The following is an 8,491-nucleotide window of genomic DNA, read 5'->3' on the forward strand; positions in this document are numbered from 1 at the left end:
TCTCAGCTGGAAAGTGAGTGGCAGAGCAGTTTTCCTCAGAAAGGAGAGCATTTCACAGGTTATGCAGACCTCACAGGAATATCCATGTGCCAGTCACAAGGAGCTCATGCTGCTGCCTGGCCTTAGGAGCTGTAGAACAGGAGAGGGCAGAAGGATCAGCATAAAGAGTGCTGTGGCAACATCTTTGTGGTAAAAGCAGTCCCTTTTCAAGAGCAAAATGAGACCAGAAGTAGCCTGGGAATAAAGCTGCCCTGGATCCCAGCAGCAAAGCGGAGCTGTAACTTTAGGCTCAGCCTAAAGGCCCCCAGCAGCAAGTGCTCATGCCATGTGCACCCTCTGGGCTCCCGGGCAGTGATCAGCACAGCCCCCAGGGCTGGGAACTCACCTGCACAGAACTCCTCAAAGCTCTGCCAGACCTCTGTGTCAGGCTGCTCCTGCCAGGAACTTTGGGCAGCCCTGTCACACTGGTGTAAAGGAGGCTCTTCTGAGTTATCTGCATTTCTCTTCCCCTGAGTGTAATTTAAATGGCATAAGAAAGTTGTTTAACTGTTGAAGCCTGATACAATCTCAGGCCTTGTGCTTCTCACTGATTTAGCTCTCTTCCTAGCTGGGATCTCTACAGGGAATGAGGCTGTTGTTCTGCAACTGCTTTAAGCTGCAAAATCTGAGGGGCAGCTGTCACGAGAGAGGTGCTGCCCTGTCCCCTTGCTGGGCTGTGCATTTTCCACATCCACCTTTGTATTCCTGTGAGTACAGATACCTGAGACCCGGACAGTCTCAAGAAGCAGGTCCAGCTGGCAGCTGGACCAGAAAGAAGTGAAGAAACACTTTTTATATCCAGAATGGTTTTGGTGTGGCAGTTACCAAGCAAAAGATGAGCTAGCTGCGAGCTAGAGCACAGGCAGGCAGGCATCTTGGGGAAGATTCAGCAGGGCAGGTGGCTGCTAGTTTACTGTTTAAGATGGAGAGTATATCACCACACATTAGAGCTCTGGGGGGAAAGTCTGTCCTCTCCAGGGTCTTGTGGGATCTCACTCTGGCTGCCTGCAAGGCTCTTTCCTCCCATTTTCCCATAATGGTACTGGGGAAAAGGTGCCCTTGCAGCTGTCCATCTAACTGTGCAATAACACATGTACACCTGCAGTTTCTTCCCAATCTCTAAACTCATAATGTTCTTACAAGTTTCTTCTTCAACATCAATTATTCCTCTAAGAAAATGTAAAGGTTTTAACAACATTTTTTTGTACTCCACTGCCTTTAAGGCAGGGCTATAAATCATACTAAATGCCTCCACATTATGTAAATTGACTCCTTTGCAGAACATTTTTCATTCAGTATAAACAGAGCGATTACCCTTTGATGTTTGCCTAAAATTGCCATTTCTTTTTCCCCTTCCAAAGGGGTACTTTTAATCTGTGTCATCTTTTCTCTTGTGTTATATGTTAAATGAGAATATGCTGCAAATGCTTCATCCCAACTCTTCTTTTTAAAAAAAAATCTATGTTTAACCTGCTATCTTCCTAGCCCTTTCCACTGGTTCATTTAACCTCTTTCACTCTTTGTGCATTTCCTTCTTGTATTATTAGGTGGCACTTTCAATACTTTCCCTTCAATTTTCTTTCTCTTTTTTCAGAGCATGTTTCATGCTTCAGTACAGAACATTCAAAAAGTGTTGTCTTTTGCCATGTCACGCCCCAACATCTTAAGCGGCTTATTTTATGTCAGTTAATTCATCATTTTGCCAAAGCTTCTCTGCGTTTCTGTGTTGGTCAACCCATTGATGCTCTTGAGACGAACAGTTGAGTACTAGAGCACTTCTGCTTCTCTGCAGCACCAATGCTGCATTATGTGCTAGCTTTGTATGTTGCATCACAGTTACCTATAACAATCATGTTTTGATCCAAGAGAACCTGAACAAATATCATTTGATCCAATAATGACCTGAACAATGAAAGTAGCAGTTTCCAGAATATGGCCTTTAGAAAAAGGCATGGGAGCCTCAAAAACAGGGAGCACTTCAAATTTTCCCCAAAGTATCTAGAGAATGACAGAAATCCCAGAATAGCTGGGATTGGAAAGGACTTCTGGAGATCATCTAGCCCAGCTCCCCTGCTAAGGCAGGTTCACCTGGAGATGGTTGCACAGAGTCACATCCAGAAGAATTTTGAGTACTTCCAGAGAAGAACATTTCACAACCTCTCTGCACAGCCTCTTCCAGTGCTCTGCATCCTCACAGTAAAGAAGTTTTTGGTTTTTTTCCTCATATTTAGATGGAACTTCAGTTTGTGACTGTTACCCTTGTCCTGTTGCTGAGTAACATTGAAGAGTCTGGGCCCATCCTGCTGACAACTGCCCACAGATAGAAATGCCTATTATTCTCAGTGATTAATTTCTTTTATCTAGTTAATGAACTAATTAATTACTGAAAATAAAGATCAGTTTTGTGTGCCACTTTTGTACACTGAAGATCTAAGCTAAGGGATGTCTGCCTTTGAACATCCAAGGATGCTGAGTTGCTCAGAGTCTAAGGTGTGGTGCAGTTCAGAAATTCCACCTCACTCTCCTGTTAGAATATGAATTTTATTGCAGTTAAAGTCAGATAAATCTTTATTTCTCTGTTTCAGACAGAAAAATCCATTATGACAGTTTGCTTCTCGCTATATTTAATTTTCTTAATTGTTTTTCCATGGTGGTTCTTTAATAACAGGGACACATGGAGTCAGTCACCCTGACAAAGCACTCTTTCAGATAGCAGGTGGAAGTTCACAGTTGATTTTATCCCTACAAGTGCCATCTTTCCTTGTCTTTGTGTCAGTGTTTTTGCACTAAAAAGTCCATCTGCAGGTTTGGTTTCTTTGCAATTCTGTAAACATTTAGGTACTTCTGAAGCTCAAACAATTAAATGGGCCAGTTTTTCTCTTGTCCAGCACCTTCTGTGCACCTTTAACTGATACAGGCTGTACTGCTGTTTTCAAGAGAATGTTCTTTATAATCTTAGTAAGAAGCTTCTGCTAAATAATTATTTAAAAGCTTCCTGTCTTAGATGAATTGACCACACTGATTCTGCAGACTTTAACACAGAGAGAATTTTTGCTGCTCCATCTAATCCCTTTTATCTTTTTTTTTTTTTAATTTTTCACTGAAGATGTATTTATTTTGTAAATCAGCATCAGAGTTTTTGACAAAAATGCTGGCATCTCTGCAAAATCAGGGATGTGCTGAACAAAGTTTTGTTCAGTTAGGTATAACTGGATGTTGGAAGCTCACCAGGCTTCCAAACTATCTGAACATTTCCAGGAAGCCCCATTTCTTGCTTTCACATCACCACTCCCCTCATAGCTGTATTATCTGTTACTGAGGCAGTAAGTCTCTTCTTAATTTTCTAGTGGTCAATTCTTTATCCTTAACTAAATCATCAAATATCCATGACCTTGTTCTTGGAAAGAGCTGATTTTTTACTTTAACAACACCCTGCTGTAGCAAACTGTCCACAAAACACTCATGGAAGATCCTGCATAATTTTCAGGTAATTTGTAAGGCAGAGTAATGGTATTTTTGGAACAAATAGGATCAAAATAATATTGTTTTCTTATGGATTGTCCCATTTATACATTTGTTGCTTTCCTTAACCTGGGACAGTTTTCTTTGGCGCTGTCCTCCCACTTGAGGTCAGTTACCAAACACAGTCTAGTCCCATAAGAAATGAAGGCTGTGAGTGGCTCAGCTGGAAAACTTCTATTGCAACCAAACTGTTGAAAGATAAAGTCTATAATTTTTTTTTACAAACACTGATCATTCAGTGTCATTTCACTCTAATCTACCCCGAGGGATCTATTAACAAGAACTTGAGTTACTTTCACCTTCTGGGCCAGGTTGCAACAGAGGTGAAGGGCTGGATTTTTCCTCAAGCCTCTAGGCAATTGTAGTTGAGGAGCTTTGCTGGAAGGTTTCTTAAAATCTTCAATTACTCTTCTTCAAAATTAAGAATTCCTTGCCTGGTTACAGTAAACGTGGAAGCATTTAAAGCCACTGTCCACATCCATATGAGTCACCCTGTCCATGCTTTCTGGAAGTTTTGTGCACATGCTCTTCACCTTTGCACTGAAAGATTTGACATTGTATGTTTCCCCTCAGGCTCAGAAGAAGAGTTAAAAAAGGAAAAAGCTCTGTATTTTAAATGTCTCCTAAGCCTCAGCTCACGAACTTAGAAATAATCTTCTGTGAGAGCCACTGTTTACTCTCTCCAGTCACAGAAAATTCCTTGTGACCGAAATTGTAAAAAGTGTTTATTTGAATGTTTAAACCCGTGACCGTTCTTTCATTCCTTATTAGAAAAGTTTTAGTGTATCATTTATCTTATTGGAACACACTGTTGGCAAATTATCTTTGTTTACCTCCCTTTCTATGGCAACTCCTTCTGGCTTTCCTTTTCAGTCCTTAGAGGGGGAAACCTTCCTTTCCTTCGCTCTCTGCCAGCCCTGGGCACTGCTTTGACACTGTTCCTAAGCCCTCCTGATTCACTGTGGCCCCACACAGAATTTGTTACAGACTGTTCCTGTAGTCCAGGGGTTTCAGATGCAGAAGAGGGGAGAAGTCCTCCTCTGTTTACAGTGAGCCATCACCTGCCTTTGCCACACAGGGTTTAATGATGAGCTGACTGCAGTCAGCAGCACTGCAGGACATTAGAGATGTAATCTGCCTTGCTAAAATCTGTGCTGGTAATTTACAGCTCTCTATTATGCAGGGGAAAAAAAACAAAGGAAAAATTTCTCCTCACAAGTTTGCTCTGCTATTTTACTGTTACTAAGGTGCCCTCCAGCCAGGAGGGGACAGGTCAGGAGTCATCATAATAAACTGGGCATGAGTGAGCTTTCAGCTGGATGATTTGAGAGGAAGGTGCATCTCATGCCTATGGAGCAGGTAGAAACAGAGTTAGAAAATGAAGCAATGAAAGTCTTTCCTGTGGGGCTTGCTCTGAATGGGTGCCATGTGGGAAATCTGTGAGGTGGCACAGAGACAGCATCCCTATTGAGACCAGGACTAGCAGAGCTGTCAACTTTCTTTCCCATGCCTGCCCTAGAAATCATGCCTATTTCTAAAGTTTTGGCCACCAGCAACGATCCCTAGTCTCAGTAGAGAGTCTAAGTCCATATCTCTAAGAAGCACAATTTTTCAAATTGCACCAATTTTCCTCAAATGGCAATAACACCACTTTTATCCAAACTTATGGATAAAATGACAAGGGCCATTTAATGAGGTCTGAAATCCCGTCCTGGACAAAGTCTCTGGCAGCAGACAAGAAGCGTGGGTATTTAATGTCTAAAGTTTAGACACACTGGATCTGCCAGACTGTTGAGGTATTTAATCTTGACTCATTATTGTGGGTGATTTGTGAGCATCCTGAGGAATAAAAGCAATGATTTAATTTTCATTTATTTTCATAACAATATTTATCATTTATAGTAACTAGGACAGCTTCCTGCAATTTGGGAAAAACCTCTAGGTATTCTTACTAAATTTAATGAATCACCATGAAGCCCATATTGCATTTCAAACACTTGGAGAAAGCTAGTCATTATTCACCTGCCTCCAGATTTCAATCAACAGCTCTGGGAAGCAGAAAAATGAAAGAAAAATCTCTTGAAATATAATCAGGGAAATAACTTACTATTGCTTGCAGAAATTAAACATGTTTATAGAAATGGAATGATTCTGTAAAGGCTTCTCAACAGGAATAAATTTACTACCACTTTGATTTGTAATGATTCAGTCAGCAAATAAATAGAAGTAATCTATTGATGATAAAAAATTACTGTTATTTAGAAATATGATTCTGCTATGATGCAAAGAGAGTCTTGATAGAATGACTTGGCTCTTTTGTATCTAAAGTGGGGGAAGATAGTTGGAGACCAAGATCTCTTGGATATATAGCTTAGTGATTGCATCAGATGTTGAGAATGGGAAGCTTACTAAAAAGGTTTTTGAAAAGAACCCTGCATGCTGAAATAGCAGATCAAGGTCTAGAAGCACACATACTCATAGCACAATGGTATCTCAAAACTCCATATAAACTCAATTATATCATCACAAACTACTCAACACCACTAAGTCTAACTGATGCTATGTATTAGATTTATTTTCTTCCTTTCTTTTGTGTTCTCAGATGGAGTACATATGGAAATCAAATTTCAGTACAATTCAGAAGCTGGTGCAGTTTTTTATTTGATTCCAAATATTTCTGTATATGAAACTTGAGCTGGAAAAGTGTGAGTGAAGGTTGCTGGTGGACATTGCACAGTGTGAAGAGGTGTTGAATATTTCAAGAAACCATTATTGTCCTCTGGGCAATCTTTTCAGTGCAGAGTGGGCCTGACTGTACTTGTCTGGAAACTTATATTGCCTCAACTGCTGTCAGTAAAATACACAGGTGGCTGATGGCTGTGTGACCTGTAAGGGCATATAGAAGAACGAACTTCAAAGCACTTAAACTGACAAATTTTGTCTGTGCTATTCCTCATCAAAGTTATCCATGCTGCTTTTCTGCCCTATCTTTTCCTATGGAAAATTGCCACCAAACTGTACTGTCTGCCCAGAAACACCCTTTGTCTTGACTCTTGATGATTACACAGGTTTTGAAGTGCCAGCCACTTACTGTAGTCATGCTGTTGAGTAAGGATAGTGTGATTAGACAGAGCAAGGCTTTAAACAGCTAAATCTCACAACAGAGATCAGCTAGCTCTGTTTTTTCTTTGTTTTTGTGCTAGACTTTTTTATACACCTTCTTCCTTCAGCAAGGGTGTTAATATTTTAATTGCAAGGTGATGTGATGTCTTTTTGCAATGTTTGTGCCTGCTGTATTAGTGCTTCTCTAAAAGCATTCTCATTCAAGGGAAGGATAAGTCTTACTATTTGATAGTCACTTTTGTGACTATTGGTTAGGTGTTAATGGACTTTGCCATTAATAACATTTTTGCTTTTAACTCAGAACCCCTCACTACTCAGGATGTGTCAGGTTTCATTTGTTGCTGTCTTTTGAATAATCTTCCTCTGAGGCTGATTTATGAAGAGGCCATCCTTAAGGTGGATTGTGAATATTAGTGAAGGATGCCCCTTACAGGTGTCTATTTGTTACTGCCTGAGCATGAAAAATTAAAGAATTATCAACAGGGATGACGGGGACTGATTTTGAAATTCCTTAAGACTCAACAGAGAGTCAGTGAAATCCTCTACATCTACAAAGTCAGAGGCTACAGAAGTCAATCCACACAGTTGAATCCGCAAATCCCCTTCATCCCCAAATCTGGTGTTGGTATATCTTGAGAGAAATGTTAAAAGTCATTTTACTGAGAAAATATAGATAAATACTCAGCCTTCTAGGTTGTCTCTTCAGACTTCTGTAAGTGTGTCAGTGCTTACATATATTTGAGACAGATACATATCACCAGGTAAGCTCTCCTGGATGTACCAAGCCGCCTCCAAGAGCAGATGAAAGGTTCATGATGTGCTGACAATAGTTTTTTCTCTCTCACTAGTATCTGTGAGCCTGAGCAACAGATTGATGTAGCTGGAGAGGTGACCAAGAGCTTGGGTCTGCCTGCATGCACTTTACAGGACAACCTGCTCCTATTACTGCTGTAAGCTCTCACAAGAATTAAAGCAGGATTAAGATTTAGAAGAAATTGCTCAAAATAACATAGACAATCTAACACTTCTTTTTTTTACTCTTACAAAGAGTACCCTTTTAATCAAAGCTTTTCTATTAGCGTCTAGAACACAATAAAACTGGATTAAGCTTTGTAAGTCTTATGCTGAGGCAGCTTTATAAGCTTTGCATTAATCAGGGAATTCTCTATTCCCTTTGGTATACTGTCAGGTTGTGGGAGTTTTTTGCAAGGGGGGATGCAAAGATGTGGAGTCTAGGCAGATTATTACAGAATTAAAACCTGCAGAGAAGCAGTTCTTATTGTGCAGAGAGAAAGACAGGAATTTAGCTTGAGGAGGTGGAAATGCAGGTAAACAGGAGCCTCACATTTAGGAGCATGCAGGCATTTTTGGATTTTAGTCCACACATGCCAACTAACTTGTTTTCCATCTGAGCAGAGAAGGGTGCTATAATGAAAAAAACCTACTAAATCAGAAGATGGCATGACCACTTAAATTCATGTGTATTTTTGGAAGTGCAAGACTTCAAATGTAAATCACTGCCACTTGAACACAGCTCAGAAGAAACATTTCTGAGTATATGGCTCTGTTTTGTCTCAGAGAGGCTGAAAGAAAAACATGGGGTTTTTGATTATGAGGTTTCTTATTCAATACATAATAAAGACAAATTTTCAGTCTTTGGGGAAAGATACTGATTTTGCAGGATCATTCTAATATTCTATGGTGTTTAAAAGTCATCTTATTTACTAAATCTGTTCCAGTCTTTTGATTTCACAGTATTCATTATATATTCATTAAAATATTAATAGAACAGTTTGTAATGTTATTA

This window comes from Zonotrichia albicollis, chromosome 2, assembly GCF_047830755.1.
Source record: "Zonotrichia albicollis isolate bZonAlb1 chromosome 2, bZonAlb1.hap1, whole genome shotgun sequence".
Taxonomy (NCBI): domain Eukaryota; kingdom Metazoa; phylum Chordata; class Aves; order Passeriformes; family Passerellidae; genus Zonotrichia; species Zonotrichia albicollis.